Source organism: Nelumbo lutea, chromosome 2 (assembly GCF_056320005.1).
Source record: "Nelumbo lutea isolate HS-2025 chromosome 2, American lotus-T2T, whole genome shotgun sequence".
NCBI classification, from domain to species: Eukaryota; Viridiplantae; Streptophyta; class Magnoliopsida; order Proteales; family Nelumbonaceae; genus Nelumbo; species Nelumbo lutea.
Genome location: NC_142685.1, coordinates 35,842,594 through 35,868,152, shown reverse-complemented (window position 1 = coordinate 35,868,152; position 25,559 = coordinate 35,842,594). Strand labels below are relative to the sequence as shown.

General features: G+C 37.8%; 1 pseudogene across 2 annotated transcripts; it reads left to right on the top strand.

Moving 5' to 3' along the window:
* Positions 1-23,983: 23,983 nt before the first annotated feature.
* LOC148869844 (transcription factor IBH1-like 1 pseudogene) lies at positions 23,984-25,335 on the top strand (annotated as a pseudogene). Of its 2 annotated transcripts, none has more exons than XR_016106639.1 (2): positions 23,984-24,111; positions 24,537-25,335. The product of XR_016106639.1 is annotated as a transcription factor IBH1-like 1 pseudogene, transcript variant X1 (transcript). The 2 variants fall into 2 exon arrangements; XR_016106640.1 differs by having other exon boundaries at positions 24,000-24,111; positions 24,577-25,335.
* The last annotated feature ends 224 nt before the right edge of the window (positions 25,336-25,559 follow it).

The window sequence follows — 25,559 nt, the reverse complement described above, 5'->3', positions numbered from 1 at the left end:
AGCTCGGCCCCTATTAGCAAGGACTATCTGGTTGTTGTCCTCAGTTCGTGCACAACCTTGGATTGAGTAGCATCAGATTGGCGCTGTCTATGGGAAACACACAAAAAGCCTTTCTCAAAAATCTTTCATTCCTCACTGCACAATCAAGAAAGTGATCAAGATGCCCAAGAACTAGTCTGAACAATCAACAAGCTGATCCCCATCTTGGGAATCTTGGCATCGCAGCCCTTCGCATCAAGAAATTCCACAGCCTCCAACCGCGGTTGATCTTGTAAAGTTCCGAGCAATGCAAGAGAGTTGATAAGATCTTCAAGATGATGCAAACACTAGGATACGTGACACCACCCTGCCGGGCCATCCCCCCATCCCTAACGCGTATGAAGGATGATCCTCATCCTGAGGACCCCAAAATGTATCGGTCGGAAAGGAGGGGAGTGCGGTCCAAGCATGAGAAGCAAGACACAATAAGGCAGTTTGCCTCCATGGCCCGCTCCCGTGAGCCTGGCAACCACACACATAGCCGCACTACACAGCTGCACTACACAATCGCCCTACACTGCACTACACAATCGCGCTACACAGCCGCACAACACTACCACTCTACACAGCTGCACTACATAGTTGTGCTACACAGCCGTTCTACATAGCCACACTACACAATTGACTGATCGACGCACACACGACACATTGCACTGAATCGGTTGACCTACTAGCGGGCATGGCACAAAGCTCGGTAGAGTATCACTAACTAAGAAAACTGACTTAGCTGGCCTATAACGACTCGAGCCCTTAGCGCATAGATAGTAGCTAGCTCGACAACGTATAGCCGAACATCTGACTCGGCTGATCAACGACCAGAGTCCAAATCGGAGAAGATCACTCCTGCCTCCAAGGCCAGAGGATGGTCATCGTACTCCGTATTCGGCGACAAAACATTGGAGAGCCAGCTGAACAACGACTGACCCACGGGGGCCCCAAAGGCTCTCGAGACCAGAAACTGAGTGTCCCAAAGATGAGACCTTGGAATATACTCTGGCCCCACTAGCCGGAGAGTAAAGATCTTGGTCAACCCCAGACCTCGACCAAGGTAAGGCAGAGGAACCAACTTGTATGTATGCACACAAGTTCAGAACAAAACTGTTTCATTAAGTTAAGCCATCAGTACAGTAGGTTAAAGCTCGACATACTGAGCTATCAAAGAAGAAAAAGACAAAAGAAGACAAAATTCTAAGAGTAACCCCAACTGTTCAATCCTCGGCAGGGAAATCGACAGCAATGCTGACCAAGGGAAGCCGCACTACACTTCGGCCGAGCACTCCACCCTTCGACTTCGGAACTGGGGGAGTGGTGTTTGGATTCCGAAACTTAAGCTACAAGTTCCTCAGTCCAAGAATAGAGAGTCCATCCTCGGTGCAACATTAAGGGAGTTCGGCCCAACAACTCAACACCTTCCTCGACGTAGCACTACCGAGCCTCAGAGAGACCCAAACTTCGAAGCTCAGAACCTTCCTCAGTGGGGCATCAGAGAGGTGCAGACTCCGAAGCTCGGCACCTTCCTTGGCACTATGCTACCGAGCCTCGGAGAGACCCTGACTTTGAAGCTCGACACCTTTCTCAGTGCAGTGCTACCGAGCCTCGGAGAGGTGCAGACCCCGAAGCTCGGAACCTTCCTCGGCATTGCGCTACCAAACATTAGAGAGACCCATACTTGGAAGCTCGACACCTTTTTCAGCATAGCGCTACTGAGCCTTGAAGAGGCACAGACCCCGAAGCTCGACACCTTCCTTGGCATTGTGCTACCGAGCATCGAAGAGACCTAGATTTTGATGCTTGACACCTTCCTCGATGCAACGCTATCGAGCTTCGGAGAGACTCAGAATTTGAAGCTCGAAACTTTCCTCGGCAAAGCATCGGAGAGGTGTAGGCTCTGAAGCTCAACACCTTCCTCGGCATTGCGCTATCGAGCTTGGGATAGACCGAAACTTTGAAGCTTGACACCTTCCTCAATGTAGTGCTATCGAGCCTCAGTGAGGCGTAGGCTCCGAATCTCAACACCTTCCTCGGCGTAGCGCTACCGAGCCTCAAAGAGACCCAGACTTCGAAGCTCAAAACCTTCCTCGGTGCAATGCTACATGGCTTCGGAAAGGCACAAACTTTGAAGCTCGACACTATGCTACTGAGCCTCGGAGAGACCCAGACTTCGAAACTAGGCACTACGCTACTAAGCCTCGAAGACACCTAGACTTTGAAGCTTGACACCTTCCTCGGTGTAGCACTACCGAACTTTAGAGAGACCCAGACTTCAAAGCTTGGAACCATCCTCGACATTGCGCTACCGAGCCTCAGAGAGACCCAAACTTTGAAGCTCAACACCTTCCTCAATGTAGTGCTACAGAGCCTTGGAGAGGCATGAATTTTGAAGCTCACCCCCTTCCTCGATGTAGCGCTATCGAGCCTCGGAGAGACCTAGACTTCGAAGCTTGGAACCTTCCTCGGCGCGACGCTACCTAGCTTCAGAGAGGCACAAACTCCGAAGATTAGCACTGTGCTACCGAGCTTCGGAGAGACCTAGACTTTGAAAGTCAAGACCTTCCTTGACGGGGCACCGAAGAGGCATTGACTCTGAAGGTCGACACCATCCTCGGTGCAATGCTACCGAGCCTCAAAGAGACGCAAACTCCGAAGCTTAGCACCTTCTTCAATGTAGTGCTATATAGCCTTGGAGAGACATAGGCTTCGAAGCTCAGCACCTTTCTCGGCACAGTGTTACCGAGCCTCGGAGAGGCACAGACTCTGAAGCTTAGCACCTTCTTTGACGTAGCGCTACAAAGCCTTGGAGAGACCTAGACTTTGAAGCTCAACACCTTTCTCGGTGTAGTGCTACCGAGCCTCAAAGAGGCGTAGACTCCGAAGCTCGACACCTTGCTCGGCACTGCACTACCGAGCATTGGAGGGACCCAGACTTTGAAGCTCAACACCTTCCTCGGTGCGATGCTACCAGAATTCAGAGAGGCGCATACTCCAAAGATCAGCACCCTCCTCGGCACTACGCTACCGAGCCTCAGAGAGACCTAGACATCAAAGCTCAACACCTTCCTCAGACTCCGAAGGTCGACACCTGTGAGGCCCTCAGCTTTGAAGATAGGCAAGCCACAACCAAACATCACAACAAGCTTGACACCTATAGGCCCTCGAACATCACAAAAGCTCAGCACCTGGGGGCCCTCAACTTTAGAGCTCGGCAAGTCATAACCGAGCATCGCAATGGCATCAATTCCACAACTCGGCACCCCCAAGGGCCCCGTCTCCATAGCTCGGTGCCACATGGTTGAGCATCACAACCTCAACTCTGAAGCTCGACCTCCGACCTATAGCAAAAAGCCTTTCCTCGACATACGACTAAGCTAAGCCCCAACTTTAGAAGCTCAACGCATCATGGCCGAGCATCATAGAGGCCTCAACTCCAAAATTTAAACCCAACTCCAAAGCTTGGCACACCATGGTCGAGCATCACCACGGTACAGAATCTCGACTTCCACTTGGAATCAGAGCTGTTCCTCGGCTCCACTAGGAGGATGGATCTGGAAGCTCAGTTTGACACCTTGGCACTTTGCCGAGCTATGCAACCACGCAACACTTTGGATCAGGCACCCCCCTCCTCGGCTTCAGAATTGGGGGAGTGGTGTTCAGATTCCAAAGTCAGAGCTCTTAGAGTTTTATAACTGACGATGGGAAGATTCCTCGGCCACGTTCCATATTGCCCAGTTCTCAAGATTGTGATAGGCGTCGAGGAACACCAAAGAGGCCAGACGCCCATCCAGACATCAACTTGAAGTTCTTCAACTGAAGAACGAATTGGACTACTTCATTCCTTGACTTCAAAACTGGGGGAGTGGTGTTCGGGTCATGGCTGAGCTAGCCCTACGAGACATGTGGCCACCTAGTTATCGCCTGGCCATGTCGGCATAGCTCGGCCGAGCTATGCTATTATGGTGGCCCCCCATCTTCTCCTTTTAGCCATGTCAACTACATGTCATGTGGATGAGAACAACTACGGATAAAGAGGAATAAGTAAGACGACTCCGTTGGGGAATGGGACTCTATCCCAAATACCTTGGCAGCTAACCTCATCCCGACAACCCTGAAAGTCCAATCCGATTAGGACACGGATCTTTGGCTATAAAAAGGTACTCCATGCTCGAGGTAACGGATCCCCAACTTCTAACGCCCATACTACTAATTAGCTTGAACCAGCATCCCTATATCTTGGCCCGACCATCCATCACATCCTATTGACTTGGAGCGTCGGAGTACCTACTCGGGGATAACTTCTAAGGCCTCTATCTCCTCCTTTCTTGATCACAGGTCTTGAAGTGCGGTCTCGTCCTTATAGCTCAACCCCACCCTATTAGCAAAGACTATTTGGTTGCTGTCCTTAGTTCATGCACAACCTTGGACTGAGCAACATCAGCAACCGTATGGCATGACTGGTTGCCACATAATAGGTTATGAATTCTACTTCCATAGTAGATGATATAATCCTTGCAGTTTGTTTTGCACTTCTCCATGAAATAGGCCCTCCCGCCATTATGAAGATATAACTAGATATAGATGCACGAGTATCCCGACATCCAATAAAGTCAGAATTTGTATACCCTATGACCTCTAGGTTTTTTGAATACTTATAAGTGAGCATATAACCCTTAGTCCCCTGTAAAATAAGGCATGGTTTTCTTGTCTGCCTTCTAATGGTCGATACCAAAATTCTTTTGGTATGTTTCAAGCATTGCAACAATAAATGCTATATCAGGATGGGTACACACGCCTGTGTACATAAGACTTCCCATAGCTGATGCATAGGGAACATTACTCATCTACTCTTGTTCTAACCGGTTCTTAGGGCATTGAAGCAAACCAAACTTATCTCCTTTTACCATAGGGATAGAAGTGCTAGCACAATTTTGCATGTTGAACCTTTTAAGCACATTTTCTATATATGCATTTTGGACCCAGGATACTACGAGACCAATCTCAGAAAATATTAATGCCTAAAACATAAGAAGCTTCACTTAGATCCTTTATATCAAAATTATTTGATAAAAAATTTTGGTCTCGTGTAACATTGCAAAATTATTACTAGCAAGCAAGATATCATCAACATATAAGGTCAAGATGATATAACTGCTCCAATTGACCTTCAGGTATATACATTAGTCAATAATATTTTCATGAAATCCACAATTATACAAAATATTATGGAATTTTAGGTACCACTAGCAAGATGCCTGCTTCAAACTATAAATGGATTTTTTTTTTCAATTTACAGATTAAACATTTTTTGTAGTCTACTTCAAAACCTTCCAATTGTTGCATGTAGACTTCTTCATGCAAACCACCATTTAGAAAGGCTGTCTTGACATCTATCTAATGTAGTTCTAGATCAAAAAGAGCAACTAGGGCCATGACTATCCTAAATGAGATCTTTCTTTGATACTAGAGAGAATGTCTTTATATAGTTTATTCCTTATTTCTAAGTGTATCATTTTGCAATGACCTAGACTTTATATCTTTATATATCTTTTGATGTTCCCTTTAGAGTCCTGTTTGGTTTTAAAAACAACTTTACAACTTTTTGGCTTGACGTCCTCAAGTAGAATAATGAGATCCCAGACATCATTGTTTTTCATGGATTCTAACTCATCCTTCATGGCTTGTAACCAATGAGTTGATTCCCTTGAGTTGATGATCTCAACAAATGATACAAGATCATTTTTCAAATTCAATTCATGCTCATACTCATTTGCATAGACTTTATAGTCATTTGATATTGCCAATCTTTAGACTCTTTGAGATCTTCTTAGTGGGATTTGTTCTATTGGTGTTGTATTTTCAGTAATTTCATTATTCTGGACAACTTGTGTATTAGTCTCAAGAGTTTCAACTGGTATAACTCTTTCTTGTATGACTGGTATAGGTATGATCATCAGATTTTTTTGGAAGGTGATCTGCTTGGGTCCAGAGGTCCCACTAGAATTTCCAAATTCTAGAAATTTGGCTTTCTTAGATTCCACAACTCTAGTATTCAAAGTAGGGCAAAAGAACCTATAACCCTTAGATCTTTTAGGGTAACCAATAAAATAACCAGTAACTATTTTGGGATCTAGTTTACCTGATTGTGGATTGTAAACTTTTACCTCATCTGGACAACCTTAAACTTGTAAGCATCGCAATTTGGGTTTCCTACTAGTCTTTAAGGCTTCACCCCATGAATGCTCAAGTAAATTTGAATTACACAACATACTTCTTACCACATCTATAAGAGTATGATTTCATTGCTCTACTACTCCATTATGCTCAGGTATACTTGGCATGGTGTAGTTTGCAACAATCCCATGTTCTCGTAGAAACAAGGCAAAGGCTCTTAGGTTTTGACATGTTTCAATGTATTTATTATAATATTCACCTCCTTTATCAAATTGTATACTTTTGATCTTCTTATTGAGTTGATTTTTGGTTTCTGACTTGAAGATCTTAAATACATCAAGTGCCTTTGATTTCTCATGAATCAGATACACAACTGTATTTGGAGAAATCATATATAAAGGTTATGAAGTATTTGTGTCCTCCCATAGTAGGAGAATGGTGGTCTACAAATATTTGTGTGTATCATTTTTAGTAACTCTACACATTTTGTGGCTCCCTTCTTAGTGGTCTTAGTGAACTTTCCCTTTGTGCAATCCGCACACATGTCAGAGTTAGAATAATTCAATGAATTGAGGACTCCATCATTTGTGAGACGTTCCATTATTCCTCTAGAAATGTGGCCTAATCTTTTATGCCACAGAATAGATGGATTCTCATTCACTCAATTTCTTTTATTTTAGACCATATAGTTATTGTGAAAGCTATATGGGCTATAAGAAAAAATATGGTGCAAATTAATCATATAAAAATTATCGCATAACATACCACACCCAACTTTAATAGAATCATGGAATAGAGTGAAACTTTTATTCTTAAACTTAAATTCAAAACTAAAACAATCAGGTTGAGGAACTGAAATAAGGTTTCTTTTAAATGTAGGTACATATAATGTATCTACTAAGTTTAGATGAAAGTTAATATCCAAAATGAGACAATATGTCCCTACGGCATCAACATCTACCTCTATTCCATTGCCAACAGCTATGGTGTGTTCTCCCTTATGCATCCGTTAGCTTGACAGATAGCCCTATAGGGAAATCGTGACATTTGCAATGCTTATATCCACCCACCATGTGTTAGGCCGTGCGCTAACTAGATAGGATTCAAAAATCATAAAGGTAGAATTCTTACCTTTCTTGTCGAGCCATGCCATATATTTGGGGCATTCTTTTTTTACGTGTTCCTTCCTTTTATAGAAGAAGCAACGTGCTTTATGATCCCCGCCTGCCACAGCTACAACCTTTTCTTTGCCCTTCTTTTACCCTTTCTTCCTGAAGTGTTTCTTATGTGGTCTAGTGGTTAGGTGACCACTTTCAGGCATTTACTTTTAAGCCATTCTTCTTCTTGAACACACATGGCAATCGTCTCGCTCATCTTCCATTTCTCTTTCTGCATATTGTAGTTGATCTTAAATGGACCAAATTGTGCAGGAAGAGAAGTCATAATGAAATGCACAAGGAATCCTTTAGATACTTCAATATCCATTTCTTTTAGCTGGTTTGCCATGTCACCCATTTTCATAGTGTGCTCACGTACTCCACTGCGACCATCATACTTCATGGTAATCGTTTTGGTCATGAGGGTACTTGCTAATGTTTTAGTGGAGCTAGTAAAGTGTTCTTCTATTGCTTTTAAATAATCCATTGCTCTTTCCTTTTTAGGAATTGCACCACAGGTCGTAGTGAAAATGGTGCCCCTTATGATCATAAGACTCATGCGATTTAAACATTCTCACTTTTCATAAAGTGCCTTTTACTCACTAGTACTGTCACCAGTGATTTTAATGGGTTTTTCCACCTTAATTGAAATATCTAGTTCTATGCACCCTAGAACAATCATAGTTTGGTCCTTCAACTGGTTAAAGTTTATACCAATTAACATTTCAATACCAGATAGATAACTAGTAACCATGGCTGGATTAACAATTGCAAGTTTCATAATAAGTGCACAAAAAAATGTCATGCCATATAAAGTACAAACACATATATCAATAATCTAACTCAAAATGGGATAATTATCAGTTAGATCTCATCAAAACCATTATATAATCCTGATTTGGTCTTGACCCTAGAACAATGTAGAATATTTTTCCTCAGTTGGTTTGAATAATAATTCTACAAATGATTTCAATGGTCTAGACTAAGTAAGTGATTCTGTCGGTTGGTAAGCCCATCACTGTTGGGTTACAAGTTTCTCCAAGTAAAACCCCTTATTTAATCTTTCCATTCCACTCTTAACTATTCAAAAAAGCATATTTATAATGGGTCGATCCACTACCCATCGTAGTTAGGTGCAAGTATATGGCTTATTTATGGAGGAGAACTTCACAATCATACCCCAAATAAATATAAGTCTTATACATGAATAATAGTCATTATCACATGCCTTTTCAAGAGAGAAAATAGCAGGCATTTCAAAACTGATAAATAATTATGCAAATTTGTCAAAACTAGTAGAATCATCATTAAACCATAATGAAATATGCATATACATAGATTAGTTTTGAACGAAAATTTGAAAAAAATATAAAAAATAGGGTCCTTTATGATCCCTCAAAATTTCAGCCAAATCCGAGGTCGAAAACCCCCTAAATCGACCTTTAGAAATTATCAGTATGATACTAACAGATTAGTTATTGAACCAGTTCAATATATCTTTCTCCAAGGGGAGTTTTGATCTGAAAATTCATACATAAGTGGGTCATAGGGTCTAATAGGGCCCACAAAATTTCAGCCAAATTGGAGTTCAAAAGCCCCTCGAGTCGGTTACGTAATTGTGACGCTGTCATAGTCTGTTGGGTTGAACTGGCCTAAACTAGATTCAGACCGAATTGGTTATGACAATGCCAATCCGAGTTGTGTGAATTTGAATTGATTCAAACCAAGAACCTAATGCATCAGGTCCAATTAGACTGGATCGGGTCAGACCAGATCAAACCGAAATAACTAGGTGTAAGTTAAATGGGTTGGGTATCTGGGTCTCCCGACCCTCGAACTTCATCTTCTTCACCCAAATTTAGGTGCTACAGTGTTCACTCTGTTGAGCTAACACAACAGCATCAAGAAGGTGTTCAGGGTGGCCAGTCAATGGCCATCAGTCTGCACGTTGTCACCGATCACCTAGGAGTCTTTTTTCGGCAAAAAACCGGCCAAAAACGGCCAAAATCTAGCGATTTTCAGATTTGAAAAAATTTCAAAACAGAGAAGAAATAGAAAATTTTAATCCATTTTAGGACATAGATAGAGCTACTCTGATACCAATTGTTAGGATTCAGGATGACTTCTAGACATGAAAGAAGCATCATAGGATCAATCTAAGCTTTAGAAACGAACTGAAGCAAAGAACCATCGACCTTGAGATATTGAGGCAAAGGTGGCACCCATGGCTCTATTCCGATATTAGAGAGCTTCAAAAACACCTCTTTGGCTTCGTGACCTTCTATTTTTCTCTTTCTACAAGAAGTAGAACCAGAGAACACCTCTTTCTCTGTTGAACTACAAAATCAAAACATAGCAAATAGAAAGACTCTTCTCTCTAGTCATGGTTGCTCACAATCGATGGATGGCTAGTGTGTGTGTATGGGGTTCTATTTATAGAGCCTAAACTGCCTAGAGAGGGGCCTTCCTTCAGGGTTAAGGATTTAAAAAACCAGAGGCTCCATCAACCCTTGCTTTTGCAAACTGTTAACGGTGAAATCATGCACTCCCTCTCAGTGGGAGCCTTACGTGGGTTTTAGAACCAATTTGCCATTTCAGCAGCTAGCTCTAGACACCATTGGGTCCCAATATCTGATTCATCTCAAGCCACCATGAACTCTTGACTGAATCAGTTCTAACAAGGACATCACCTTGGACAAAATAGAGATGATGCCCAAGTCGAAAAAAAAACCACAATAACAACAGCCACAGAACAACCGATCCATAACTTGTAGAATATAAAAAACCGAGGCTCCCTAGAAAAACTAACTTGACACCGTAGCTCTCCCTCTTCCTCTTCTACTTCTCCCCCAAACACTTTGTGAAGGCCTAGCGTTACTCAAACTACTGGGAGGTATAGCCACTTTTACATCGTAAACTGAGATAGACTCTTTTGATTTCCTACTACCCGGAAGATAATCCAAACTTCCAGACGACTAGTTTGAATCCTCGTTAACTGAGTCCACTCAATTCTTCGACACAAAGCTATACACTTGGGACATCAGCTGCACAAGAGCTGAAAACTCTTTGTTTTTGAACCACTCATGGGCAAGAGCTTTCTGCCCATTAGCGAATGTTACTCGTAGCAACTTCCTGAAACGCATAGCCTTCTTAACCAAACTGTCGACGCTACTAGGACCGGCACACACTTCCGACGCCTTATCCAATTGTTGGGAATCTTTCTCCATTGTGTTGAGCAGATACCAGCTGTTTGGTAGCATCAACAGTGGCGGAGCAGATGGGACAGATTCCGGGGACCCTCCCGAATCGAGAGGAACTTCTACTACAGAAATAGACAAAGGTTCCAAGTCACAACAATCTCTGGAAATGGGCCCAAGGATGGGCTTGAACCTATGCCAGATGATTCCAAGAGGAACCAATCCTCATCGACAAAAGGGTAGGTGAAATCGGATTCGAAGGATGTAGTATAGAAGACAGAAATACCTCCACTGCGCTTAGGTTACCCGAAACCACCTTGGTCAGGTTTGGAACCAAACTGTTATCTTCATGACCCGACTCCAAAATCATATTTTCCTTGAGAAAAAAAGCCATTTCGAATTTTGAATCTCCTGCCATAGGCAGAGGGATAATTTGGAGGTTTATCGATCCTAGAGGGGGGACGACTGAAGGACCGCCAACTCCATCACCACCCTTAGCTATAATGGATGACGGCGTCTACGACATCTCCAATAGCGAGAAACCATTCTATGGACTAGAGCCGCAGGTTCAAAATAGAGGGGGTCGAGTGAAATGGCCTTCGTTGGAGAAATACCACCTGAACGAGAACCAAGCTGAGACCTCGCCTGGGTATTAACGGGATGTCCGTTTGGTGAGACTTTGGAAGGTGAGCCTGAAACTCCATGCCGCTCTCCTGTTGAGAAGATTGCATCTTCGATTGTTAATCTCAAGTTCTCAACAAAAGGCAAGAGTCTAATACTTCTAGCAGAAAGAACTTGGGGATGTCTCGAACGGACCTACTCCAAGCCATCAACTAAAGTGAATCTATCTTATTCCAAAAAAGGTTAGAAGGGTCTACTTCGATAAATCCTCCAACTGTGTTGTCAATCTCTTTGAAAACCAACAGGCTCCAAGTGTGAAGGGAACTCCAAAGAACTTGATCCACCAATGTCCGAATCCATTTGTCCTTTTGTCGCTACAACCAACCAAGCTCCATTTGGTGAGATTGAAGTGGGAACTGTTATACAAAGATTTACGAGAGTCACCGGTTGGACCGATTGGATTGGACAGGTCAGGCCGTGTATAATTATGTTTTATATGAAATATATGAATATTATATTTAATTTATGTTTTTCTATTTGGTTATAAATTTTTTATTTGTAAAAAATTATTTAAAAATGCAAATTGAAGCCAAAAATGATTTTTTTTGGAAAAAAAATAATGTGCAAGGTTATCACCTCCTAAAGTTTGCATACACAATTAGTATGCAACCCGCGACGCGGTCATTAGGTCGAACGGGTTAATGGTCTAATTATCTAGGTCAGACGGTTTTTGACAAAGTCAACAATTTTTTTACCTTCTCCGGGTTTTACTCAAACTGAACCCAGAATCTTGGTTGGATGACGAATTGAGTTGTTCAACAGGCTGGGTCAATGACGGATTGAAAACCCCTCCTATCTACCTAGCTATCAACTTTTCCATAATCCCCCACATCAAAGCTACCCACCTCTCCATTTCCTCAGGTAATGGGTACCTTCTTGCGAACTCAACAACAACAACTAGACAACAGTGAAGGAAAGACTCCTATTCTCTCTCTCTCGTTCCTCCCTTTTCAGATCAGACACCCAAAGCTGCCATAGTTTCTTGTGCAGTACTCCTATTCTCTCTCTCTCGTTCCTACCTCTGGTACAGAGCACCTGCTACTAAGTAAATCAATAACGACATGGTTACATCTGTTAATAAATGAATTGCGACAGCATTGAGGCAAGGGTTGGCCGTTGGGGTTTTAAGTCTTGTGAACGACTAGGTTGAGAACTTAGGAGGTAGAAATAATGTTTTAAAAATCAATATGGAATCAGAACCATTTTGGCCACTGATTTTCAAGTCGATGGTTCAATCGTTCAACTCTAATGGATAATTTGTTCTAACAAAAAATTAAAAATTAAAATAAAAAACAGTCAAAAACTGTTGAACGGGTGAAATAGGTCAATTTCCTGGGTCAACGGGTCATTGACTAATTTAATGATTTTGGCCGGGAACTGAGTTTGGGGTAAAAATAAAATGGAACCAATTACCCAAATGATTTTCAGGCTGAATGGTTCGACCATTTGGGTCAACCGCGGTAAGAAAACAATGGGTAGAAAGGATAAGTTAGGGCATGTTTATTTTGATGCTAATGGGAAAAGGGAATAGGGAGATTAGGGATTGGGTGTTTGAGGAATAGATTTTCTTATTTACCCCTAAAAATCATCATACATTACAATACCCCAAAGAGTTAATTTGAAAAAGAATATGTATGATAGTTTAGAGATTTGGAATCATATATTACATATGATAAAGGACTTAAGCATACCTTGAGATTTCAAATAATGATTTAAAATACCCTGATTTTTAAAATGGACATAAACATACTTACTTTGTGACTTTAAAATGGTCATAAACATGTTAGTTTTATTAATTTTATTTTCTAGTTTTCAGGAAAATGTTATGGGATTCATTCGCTTGATGGGAGAATTGGCCATGAAGATTTGCAGGGGATTTCTTGAAGGCACTAATCTTCTTGGTTGTGCTTTGCATGTTTGGCTCTTACCACCGATCTGAAGTTTTGCCTAAGATGGACTGCTGAGCTGTATGAGAGATTCCTAGATGCTATTAACCAATAGGAATGTAGGATGGCCACCGGTCTGAAGACAATTTTTGAAGCTCCATCAAAGATTTCAACGTATCCAACGTAATGTAGGTCATAATCCATACTGCCAAAATAATCAAAGTTCTCATCTATTACCGTTAAAGGACATAAAATGGAAAAATAGTATTTAAAAATTTTTAAATTAGTTCACAATGCATATTTAAGTCCGGTGGAGTCAGTCCATAATTATATTTAAGTCTATTTTAAAAACTTAGAATACATTTAAGTCAATTTTTATATATCGGGGTTGGGTTTTTATTGAGTTGATCTGATTTTTACTTGGATTCTGCTCACTCCATTTGAATCCAATTTGATAACGAGAATAGCTCATCCAACTCCAAGATAGTTAAATCCGATATTTAATTGGGCTGTAGAGTTTTGGATCTCATTAATAGGTCTAATGGGACCATAGGATTCTTTACCTAATTTCTTCAAAATCATCTAAGTGACTCCAAAATCAATCTTGATCAACTAGACTAGGTAAGAATTAATTAGGGTATGAGAATGGAAGGGTTAGGCATTCACTCTTGCTTGGAACCAAAATTCCGACCTTTACTTATTTTTAGCTTTCTTCTAATTAAAGAAAATGTAGAAAAGTAAAAGAAAATGCCCAGTCATATTACTTAAATATTTTCTTAGATTTTCTTTCTGCCAATTAATTAGGGATATGGTTTTGTCCTTGACATCTCAACTTATCTAGTTTGCATAGACTAAATAAAGGTGTACATGGCATGTTATAATGCAATGGTAATAAATGTATTCTACTCTAAATGATGTATGAACTGATAAGCATGTGAGAATGAGAGCAGAGAGTAATATATATGAAAAAACTAGGATGATATATAGTCATGAAAGCAAATACTAGAAAAAGCACGATAGGTAACTTCTTTTTCAGCCCAATTTTAATTCTGACTTTTGTTCATTTTGGTTTATTGTTTCAATCAAAGCCTTTTTATTAAAATACAAAATTGCAACATGATAATTCAAAATAAAGGGGTAAATTCTGTCCAACGAAATATTCAGATAATAAGATCCATTCACACTTTTAGAAGTAACTAGTATTTGTGTTCACACAAATTTTGTTGTGATGATAGTATATAATATATTAGTAGGGACCCGTGTGACGCACGGGATTATTAAGTTAAAGATAAACAATAGAAACATGTAAGAGTATACAATTTTTTTATATAATAATTAATAATCATTTATTTTTTATATACTATTTTTGATAAATTTTTTACAATACAAAAGTAATAATAATTAATTTTAGATAGGGTTGTATATCAAACTTAGGGATGTCAATTTTCCCCATTTCCCTGATTTCTGTTAGGATCTGAATCGAATGGGGCAGGGATGGAGATGATTTTTCCCTCGCAGGGATGGGGATGGGGAAATTTTCATCCCCGTTGATGGGGATGGTGCGAGGATAGGGAGAGCACTCCTATCCCCACGGAGACCCCAATCCCCACCCCATGGGATCCCGCTAATATATATGTATATATGCATACGTTTATATATGTATATACGTATACATACGTCTATATGCTAATATTTTTAAAAACATGGTTGAATATGTTTGAATTTTTCTAATAGGATTATAAATTTTAATTATTTTATTTTTATTTTTTAAATAAAATAGAAAAAACATAATGGTTTACATTATAAAGAATCATGGGGAGTGGGGATCCCCATGGAGACTAGGAATTTTGAATAACATTTAGATTGAATAGTCTAGAAAATCATAACTTATATTGTTTGTACATAATTTCATGATGAATTTTGTAAAAATATATAATTATTAATAATATAAATATTATTAAATTAATTATAATTATTTTTTTATATTTTTAATAAATATCTTAAAATTATTTTATAAATTTGTTAGAATATTTAAATAATTCTTAAAATTTTTTAATTCAAACTTTCTTTTTAGATAGATGTAGATAAAAAGTGGGGGAGAAGATAAATAAAAATTAAAGATAATTTAGGAGAGAAACTCTTTACTAAATTATAGGTAACTTAGGAGAAAGTTGGGGATAGTGGGGGAGGTTGTTTAGGAGAAATTTTAGGATATTAAATTATTTAGGTTATTAGAACATGTGTGGGAGAGAGAGAGGGAGAGCTTTTAGGAAGTTTTTTTTTGGGGTTAAATAAAGTTTCTTATTGGTAGTTTAAAAAATGACATGGATTAAAAAAATTAAAAAAAGGAGAAAAATGAGAAAATTTCTAGACTTCCTTGTTTTAATATATATATATCCAATTTTTTTTTATAATTTTTTTATATTTCTAGATCTATAAAAATGATTCTCATATATCACATTTATTATGGTTCATTAATATAAAGATATGTCCAAATAAAATTCTTGCAAGGGTAAAGAGAATTAATAAAATTTGTTATTATTGTTATTATTGTTATTATTCTTATTTATCATTAATAAAATTCTTATTATTCTTATTTTTTATGGTTCATTAATAAAATTAATAGTTGAAAAGCTTACAATGAACTACTATAAAAAAAATATCACTTAGGGCCTGCTTGTTTCCTCTTAACTCTTATCTCTTAAGAGGAATCTTTTAACTTTAAGAGAAAAATGATTGCTCATTTCCTCTTATCTCTTATCTCTTAAAGTGCAATCATACAAATGATACCCCCAAAAAGACAAATAAAAGCTCTAATATATGGGGTCAAAATAGATATTTGATAATTTTAAGAATTCAGAACAACATTTTCTACATTCATAGATACCAATATACCTCTTAAAGTAATTATTGCACTTTCAGATATATCTTGCCATCCAATGATGTGAGTTTTAAGGTAACGGGAATGAAAAATTAACTCATCATATGGTGGGAATAAAGAAGAGAAAACCACTTGCTACCTTAATGATCAAGAATTGAACCAATGAAAATAGGTTAAAAACATTTTTTTTTAAATAAGAAAATAGTTTAAAGAATAAATTGTTCATTCATTTGCAAGTTAAAAATCTCTTCGTGGTGGTTAATGTGGACCAATATTGGCTATTGAGAACATAAGGTGTATTTTCAAGTTTCTTTTTTTAATTTAAATAAATGAAGGGGTAAATTTCTAAAGCCTCCTGTAAAGTTTTTGATCATTGCTAAACTCCTCTTCCTCCCCCAAAAAAGGGGTCTAGTAAATTGTCTAAAACACCCATGTAGATACTTTTGGCCAAAATGTCTATTTTCCAAGTTTTTTCTTCATATCATCACTACCCCAATCCCTTATAATCTCTTTTTCAAAATTGATGTATTTTTCAAAATTTCCCTTCATATCAATTGCTCAATGGTAAAATTGCAACTTTAAGCTCTCTTTTTTTTATGTTCATAACATTTATATTGTTTTTTATGTATAAACTAGCCTCAATAATAATTAGATGAGTATTTTGGACATTTTCATACCTCTTGTTAGAGGATTTTACAAAGGGGGTCTACTTGCAAATGTGTCAACAAGAGTAGGGGTGGTGATTGTAATTACCAAACTTTGGGGGAGGTTTGGGCAATGGCCAAAAACTTCAAGGTAGGGCTGTTCACGGGTCGGGTTGGGTTTCAACCAATTCCAAGTTTGCACAATGCACATGAAGTCAAAGTGCTAATATTATATATACTATTTTAGAATATATTTTCTGGAAATATATATTTAAAACCAAAACATATATACAAATATATCGAAATATATATTTTCTAATTTTTGGAAATATATATCTAATATATTTCAGAATATATATTTTTTCAGATATATATTTATTATTTAAAACTAAAATATCTATATTTAATAGGTATTTTTTCAGAATATATATTTTTTTGCATAACTCGGTTCGGTTCGGTTTGTTCATTTTTGCAACCCGAACCGACCGGTAGTGAAGAAAAATCGACCAACTCGGGTTGGGTCGGGCCAGGTTGGTCGGTTTGGATTTATTTGTGAATAACCCTACTTCAAGGGAGGTTTCAGCAATTGCCATGGTTCGTTTTCCAACTATTGAACAAAAAGAGGGATTTTTGTGTATTTTTGCTAATAAGCATTAAATGGGAATGTCAAATAACATTTTTGCCATTGATTTGTTTTACAATTATGAACAAAAAGAATGGAGTTTTGTGTCTTTTTTGTAATAAGCATTAAATGAGAAGGAGAAGTCACTTTATTATAAACATTAAATGAGAAAATAAAATTGCATATTTAACATTGCTCCTTCTATGATTCAAACCTTAGAGATGGGATATTTTAGTCTAGTGAAAATTCCAAATCCAACCACATCTATTTATACTTTTATAGATATTTAGATTTTGCAAAACCAAGTTAAAAATGAATAATTAAATTAGACATATAATGACAATGGTTCTAAAACTAAACTAGTATAAGAATGCAAACAGCAAGGAAATTAAATTAAGTAGTGACATTGTTCATATTGAGTCAAAGTCTAAACCCTCACTTAGATTGGTAGGAACTAGTGAACAGGTTGCCCAGTGTGCTTTCTTCCAAGAGGGATTTGAGAAGATTCTAATGTAAGAAAGCTACTTGGTAATCTAAAGTTTGGATAGCTGATTTTGTTTTGAAATCGAAATAAGCCAATATGACGGATGGTGGAGAGAGAGATTCAAGCAGGAATGATCTCTCAAAGATCGAACAACAACTAAAGAGCTAGAATGATCTCTCAAAGCGAACCCAACACCTACACTTAATTAATTTGTCGCGGTAAAGGATGCACCAAAATTTAACTTTAACAAGCCCAAAAGGAGGTCTGATCCAATGATTAACTAGGCTTCTTGAGGAAGATGACTCTATAGTTTATAATTCATATCCTGTAATACTTAAAGCTCTTCCTTAGCCTAAGTACGGATTCTACCAGTATGTGAAGGTATATGGTAATGAAGAAGAAATTAAACCTTAGTCATAAAATGGAATGCAAGCCAAATACAAAATGGTGTGATTTCACACAATGTCAATTGCCTAAACTAATATAATCCTATACATGTACTTAGTCCCATTCAACCATGATTTAATTATATGGTCTCTGTTGGGTGTTAACGGCCCTCCTTTTCATGACTATTGTGTGGTTTGCAGAGGTTTCTTGTTTACTTCCAGTGTTCATGATTATTTCTTCTTTAATTTCTTAGCAAGATTGGTTTATCTATTGGTATTAATTGTTTTTTTTTTTTTCTTGTTATTTATACTTCATAGATTGTAATCTGAGCATTTAATTTATGAATGAATTTTCCCTTTAAGCCTGACCTGATCCAAATGCCACATGTCTATAGATGTATTGGGCTGTTATTACATAGGATTGATCAATTATTGGAATGAAACATCAAATATGCTTCAAGCTTTTGTATACGTCTCCTATGTGACTGGACAAAAGTAACTCTTGTCCATGGTTTTTTAAAACGAACCGGTGACTGAACTGGTCAGGAGTCCGGTTTTTGAATGGCCGATCCATTCTGATAAAAAAAAAAAAAAATTGGAAAATGGTTAAAATCGTTTGAACGATTAACCAGCAGCTAACTAAAATCAACGATTTTGGGGAAAAAATGGTTTTAGAAAAAAACGGAACCGATCAGGTGACCAATTCCTGATTTTTTCAATTCAACCATCTGATCCAATCCAATTTTGAAAACAGTGCTCTCGTCAGTACCCTTAATTTTAAAATATGTGCCTTCTTTACACTACTCTGTACCATGATAGTTGGGTCTAGAGTCTGGACAATGGTTTAGAAAAAATTCAAACTCCATAATGTCACCTTGATCAAACTGGTCTGCCCGTCTTCATGGTACAGTTAAAATATTTTGTTCTATGTTTATTTTTGTAACATTCTGTTTATTCCATGAGAATTTCATTAGAAAGGGCGCTTTCAATGTTAAAGTTTCTGTTTTTCTTGTTTCTAACGAACCCACATCAACATTTAAAAAAAAGAAATACCCTTTTGAACTGTATTTTTGTTTTGAAAAATAAAACAAATTGGCTTTATTTAAAAAACAAGACAACATCAAAATAATTGATTTTAATTCCAGAAAAGATGTTAATTAGAATATACAAATTATACTATCTATAGAACATTATATTAAATATCCATATGAAAACATGTTATTTAAACTAGAAATTAAACGATTTTGGATTCTGTGGTGGATACAAAAAACACATATCATGCATGTTTGTGTGTTTTTCATTTTATCAACCAACTTGTTTTCAAACTGCCAGCTGGTTTTGTTTTGTTTTGTTTTTAGAACTGTCAAATAAAGTTTAAACTTTCGATATTATATGCGTATCATTCGGGACCTCTCATTTTTTAAATATAAAATATGTTTAAATATCTTCCCAGAAACTAAATTTTGAAAAAAAAAACAAAAAAGAAAAAATATAAAATTATGTGTATCTAAGTACTAATACACCTCTGCTGATGCACAGGAACATGGGCATATAGAAAAATAATTGTAATCGGATAATTCCACCACCTAATTATTAAAATTATCCTGTTTCTAAAATCAATGAAAAAAAGTATACTTTCACAAACAAAGAGAAAAAAAAAATGTTTTAATTTCCTGATTATTGATTTCGGCTTGCGACACACACTGACATCACCTACAGATCCTATTAAAAGTGCTACTTTAAAACTCCTATCTAGCATACCAACCTACGTTCAAATGGAAATGGGTCCAATTTACATATAAAAATAAAAATAAAAATAAGAAGCATGAACCAATTAAAATCGATTTGTACAGAATCTGTATCCAAATAATCTATACTCTATAAAATGTTAAAATACCCAAGGAAAATATGCTTCTGGAACCATAGATTCAACATTGCATTTCTTGTTTAATAATTGAGAAAAGAAAAAGTTAATAATTAAAATGTGTACAAAAGCCTAAATAAGCAACAAGACCTAGACAAGAGGCGTTAAAAAGAAAAACAAAAACAAGTTGGTTAGATTTGGATTGGGTCAATGCAATTTAGGTGAGTCCGAATTTCTAGCTCACACAAACTCTGTCCACATCTTTCCACGACACATTATCTTGTAGGAGATGTTCTCCATGTGTGACTGCAATGTTATGTGGATAGATGTGAGCAGAAGATCCGAACTCATTTTAGGTTGGACCCATAAAGGCTAAATTCTAATATTAAATATTCGGTTATAGATCAACCCTAAAATAACATTGAAAATTCAAAAAATAACGAAGAAAAAACTTGAAAATTCAAAAATTCAAAGAATAAATACTATAAGAGTAAAGAGTGAGAGCTTCTAGTAATACATAAATATACCTGGCAATTGGGTGACCTGACCCAATTTTTTTGGTTCACATCAGGTTCATCTCGAATTTGGGGGTCACTAGATACGAGATCTTAACCCTGTTTTCCGGGTCAGGTCTGATTAGGTCAAATTCACTGATTGGGTCAATTTTTTGCTAAGGTTGAGAGTAGTGATTTTTGCTATGTCTACAGGCAATACCCACAATAAAGCCGCAACTTTCTCAAAACTAAAGAGAACCCAAGCCTATCAATATCAAAACAAACAAAAAAAAAAAAAAATCACTACTCTCAACCTTGACTCCGAAAAAAGACAAGCAAGAACATAAATTAATTATGTATTTTTTTTTCTAAGAAAATATTATTTTTCTAACCATTTATTTGCCCCACTTTTCTTAAAATCACAACAAAGATTACAGCAGAACAAAACTAATTTATGTTAGAAACAAACGAACACAGATGCGTGTAGTGCATATTATTTGACAAAATAGGTTTCATAATTACCCTGCCGATTTTATTTGGGTTACAATACTTCCATAATTTATTTAAGTTTTAACTATTTGATATAATATGGTTTGGGAGTAAATTTTTGTTCAATTTCCAATTAAGAAATCAAAATTGTTTAACAGCATAACATTAATCCAAAGAACATGCCGTATATCCTCTATATTCTCTCTCTCTTGAATAGTTGAATTTGCATAACCAGACTGCAGCACCATAACGGCACATCACGACAGGCCGTTGGCGCTAAATAACTTTATTATTATTATTATTTTTTTTACTTACAAATCTTCTTCTACTTGCACTAATTATCCAAATAAATAAATCATCTATCGCTTTATATAAGCCTGTAGCGAAATTTTATTATCTTATTGTCTATATATATATATAAACAACTTCAGACATTGTTACTAGTTTCTTGATCTATTAATCTTTGTGATAAATTCAATTTGAAGAGACAAGCTACAATGATGGTGCCCTCCTTCCCATCTGATGATAGAACTCTATCCTCTTTTGACATTATATCCTAATTAAATTGGATTACTCAAGAACAGGGGTTGCTTAAGCAAGAAAGAGGTCTAGCAAAGAAGCGACCGACCATCCTTGTTTTAAGGAGCAACAAATTAAATTACTAATCAAATGGATCCTAACAGACTTTTGGCTGTAAAGCTAGTAATATGCAAACAAAACAAATCCCAAAAAACAATACTATAATCCACTCTACAACATAAATCCTTAATCTAAGACAAACTAGAAAACCATGGAATAACAAAATCCTTAATTAATCTAGATCTCCAATTGGCTGGATTCATTAGTGGATGGGCCATGTGTACATGTGATGTGAGCACTAATGAGGCTTAACAACACATGATTATTTCTAAATTCTAAATAATCTAATGTCAGGACTTTGCTGATTTTGACAAATTTGGTTTGTCATGGAGCTTTGGGATTGTAAAGGAGTATGGTTTCCGGATGCCCCTCATCATTGAAGCTTGTAGGACTGTTGGCCTTTGTTGGGACATGGTGGGAGCCCATCCATGTGTTCACATGTGTTTGTGTATGTGTACTCTACAGTGTTCATGTATTTGTGTGTGTGTTTCTGCGTGTGGGCACGGCCACAGCCACTTAAATCAACAGATACATACAAAGGGATATGGGTCCCTCTACAGTGTTCAAAAAGTGCAGAGTCCGAGTTAACCACAATTTTCCTCCAAATCTCTCAAAGGTGGTACGAGTTGGGTGCAAGGATGGGCGTAAATCACGGGCGTTGACAGTTGAGACACCCCCAGGCTGGCTGGCTTACTTGGTGACTTGGTCCTGCTCCTGCTCCTGCTGCCCTGCCAACGCACTCAGCTTGTGGGTTGTGTGTCTTCACTCTTCAGTCCACTCCATGTGAATCTCTTTAACACCTTGGTACACTTACAAGCAATAAATTTGAGAAGTAGCCACTGTGGAGTAAACTTCCATTACAACCCTCCCCTTTATATTTGCATACTTTCACTTACATCATATGGGAGAATTGGGGTAATGGGGTTCTGAGTTTTAATTCTGCGTCTAGAGTTAATTATCACTCTGCTCAGCTGGTCCAGTACTCGCCAGTGGTAGTTGTTCTAACACTTGGTAACACTAATGACCACATTCTTGTATATATAGTTATTTATATATATATATTCATGTCCATAGGCTTCTTTAAAATATTTTAAGATGAGTGTTTACTGTTAATCAATTCCAATGTTTTCGAATCAGAGAATCGTTCAGGCAATAGGTTCTGTTTTACTACAAATTTAGCTTTTGGCCAAAAATCGTTGATTGATCAATAATCTATTGACTCAAAAACCGGTGACCAAGATGATTCTAGTTTCGGATCGGTTTTCAAAACATTGATTAATCCAATTAAGTTGAAGAAAGAAAAAATAGTCTATTAAATATTCACCATGATCATCCAAAATTCCAAATGAAGTTTGATTCATGATCTGATAAGTCTTGTACATGATTGATAAAGAATGTGCAAATGACAGCATAGTGGAGAGCTGTTGGATTGTATTGGGAAGAGAAGAGAGAAGCAGAGACGGTTCCGTACCCCACGGCCTGTTGATGGGTAGTTGGGAGAGTTGGAGAAAAGTCTTGAAAGACAAAGGGGTAAGAAGATGAGGGAGATGCATGAGATTTTCAGTCAGTGACTTGCAGTCTCGTAATTTTCAACACAGGCCCAAAAATAGTAGCCGCCCATTAGATTGTGGGCTCAGCCCTAACATCCCACTCAATATACATAGTCAGTAGTGATACCCCACTAACCTACGGTGGGGATTAATTAATATTACAACTACTACTTGATATATACCTCAGTGGAAAATTTGCCCAAAACTATATATATACATATTTTTGTAAGCCAGAAATATCCAATTATTGAGGGAGATCTCTCGTCTCTGTATTTGTTTCACACCATAGATTTTATTTTCTGCCAAGGCCAATGCATAGGAATTTTTTCCCCCTGGTGGGGCCCACCCACCACAAAGCATCAACATGTTCTCCGGATCCTGCCAATCACAAGTCACAACCTTCATTGTCCTATCCTTCTCATTATCAATAGGTCCGAAAATGATGTCACCCTATACACTTATTAAATTCAATTACCTAACAAATAGGAAACTCATAAACCCTAATAACCCCAAAACCCCGGTTTAGCATTTGACCCCTTTTGGTGCTCCAACCACCTCCACATTTCTTGATAGGCCCCCAGCTGTGTATTGTGTGCGTATAAAACTAAAGAAGATTTGGATTTGTGTATGGCTGGCTGAGAGAACTTTTCTTTTGTTACCGTAAAGAGATAATATTTTAATCTCTCGGGTTTGGGTGGTGGGCCTCGTGAACCATGTGCATACATGTGGTGTGTCTTTCTCTCATGGTCCCACCACTTCCCTACTTTGTGCAAATAAATGGGCTTTCTACAAATTTCCCCCACTGCTCTCTCTCTCTCTCTCTCTCTCTCTACACTTTGGTTGGAGAGAAACTGATTGTTTCTAACACTCTGCGACATCTTTACTCATTTGTTCCTGCTGCTCACTCAATTAAAAAAGGATTTTAGAAAGAAGGTAAGCATCCAAAAGCATCTCTCTTGACCAAAGCCATGAGAAACCTTTTTTCTATTCAAGCGAACTGAATTCTTGTTCCTTGTTTTTCATCTCCATTGCTGATTCGTGTCCTGGGAAACTCTGGTTTTTCTTAATTTATAGTGAATTCTTTACCTTCTCCAACATTTTGATCAATATCCACTGCAACTAGCTCCACAGCTCACCTCTATCTGTAGAACCATAGTTTTCTTGATTCTCTCTCCTCTTTCCTGCAACTTGCCTTCAGCTTTTGATTTTATCGTTTGCTTTTCCCTGGATAAGAGCAAGATAATTTATGTTTGCCTGAACCAGATTCTCGCAAATTAAAGTCATATATATTTGATTACTCCCCATTCCAAATAACAGCATTGGTAACTGATTATTTCATATTTTCCACGTTTAATTAGGATCGGATTCTCCATATCTTTATTTCTTTCGTTGCAACAGCCATGACTCCTAGTTCTTTCAAGCAAGAACTACTGAAAAAATGGGTACTGGGTCTCCAATCCTGTGGTTCAATGGCCAAGGAAATGAGTTTCCTGGAGAGAAAAAATGCCATCAAGCTATCGGCAGACATTGCCATGGCTTCCGCTAGAGGTGGAAAAACTCGATGGAGTCGCGCGGTCATCTCTAGTGCTTCCAAACGAGACGATAGCAAGCTTCTCGTCAGGAACATATTGGGCAATGAGTTTGAGCGGCTAATGAAGGCATCAGTCGGAACTCCCTCGTGCAACAAGAGGTTTATGAGCAAGAAGATCTTGAGAATGAGCCGCGGATTGCGTAGGCTGAGAAGAAGTACTGCACCGAGACGGGTGCAAGCTAGCTCTATCGCCAAAAGGATGGTGCAGAGAAGAACCCAAGTTCTGAAAAATCTTGTACCTGGAGGAGAATCCATGGATGGATTCTCTTTGATAGAGGAGACTCTTGATTATATTCTCTCTCTCAGAGCTCAAGTTGATGTAATGCGATGTCTTGCTGATGCTTCAGAGCGCTTGAAAAGTAAATAAGATCATCGAGCATCTAGTTAAATTTCTTTTCTTTTCTTTTTTTTTTTTTTTTGGGGGGGGGGGGGGGGGGGGGGGTTTAGTTTCTTCCTTCTTCCATGTTAATTAGCTAGACAAGATGGTGAAGAATAGAAGCTTATATAATTCGGGCATGTACAGATGAAACTATATGTTTAAGTCAAGCCTAGCTTTTCTTTTCTTTTCTTTTTCCTTTTCCCCCCTTATTTCTTCTCATTTCCATAATTCCATTTTAACTAACACAAGTTTACAGGTCTGTGTCTTATGCTTTTGGGTTTAACCCTTTTATGATGCGAAGGCATATCCATTTTGGTTTTTCTCATTCATTTTTTACTTGTTATATTTTTTGTTTCCATATTCTGGTTTTGAGCTTATTCAGAAAACAAGAGAAAGTGTATAATTTTGTTT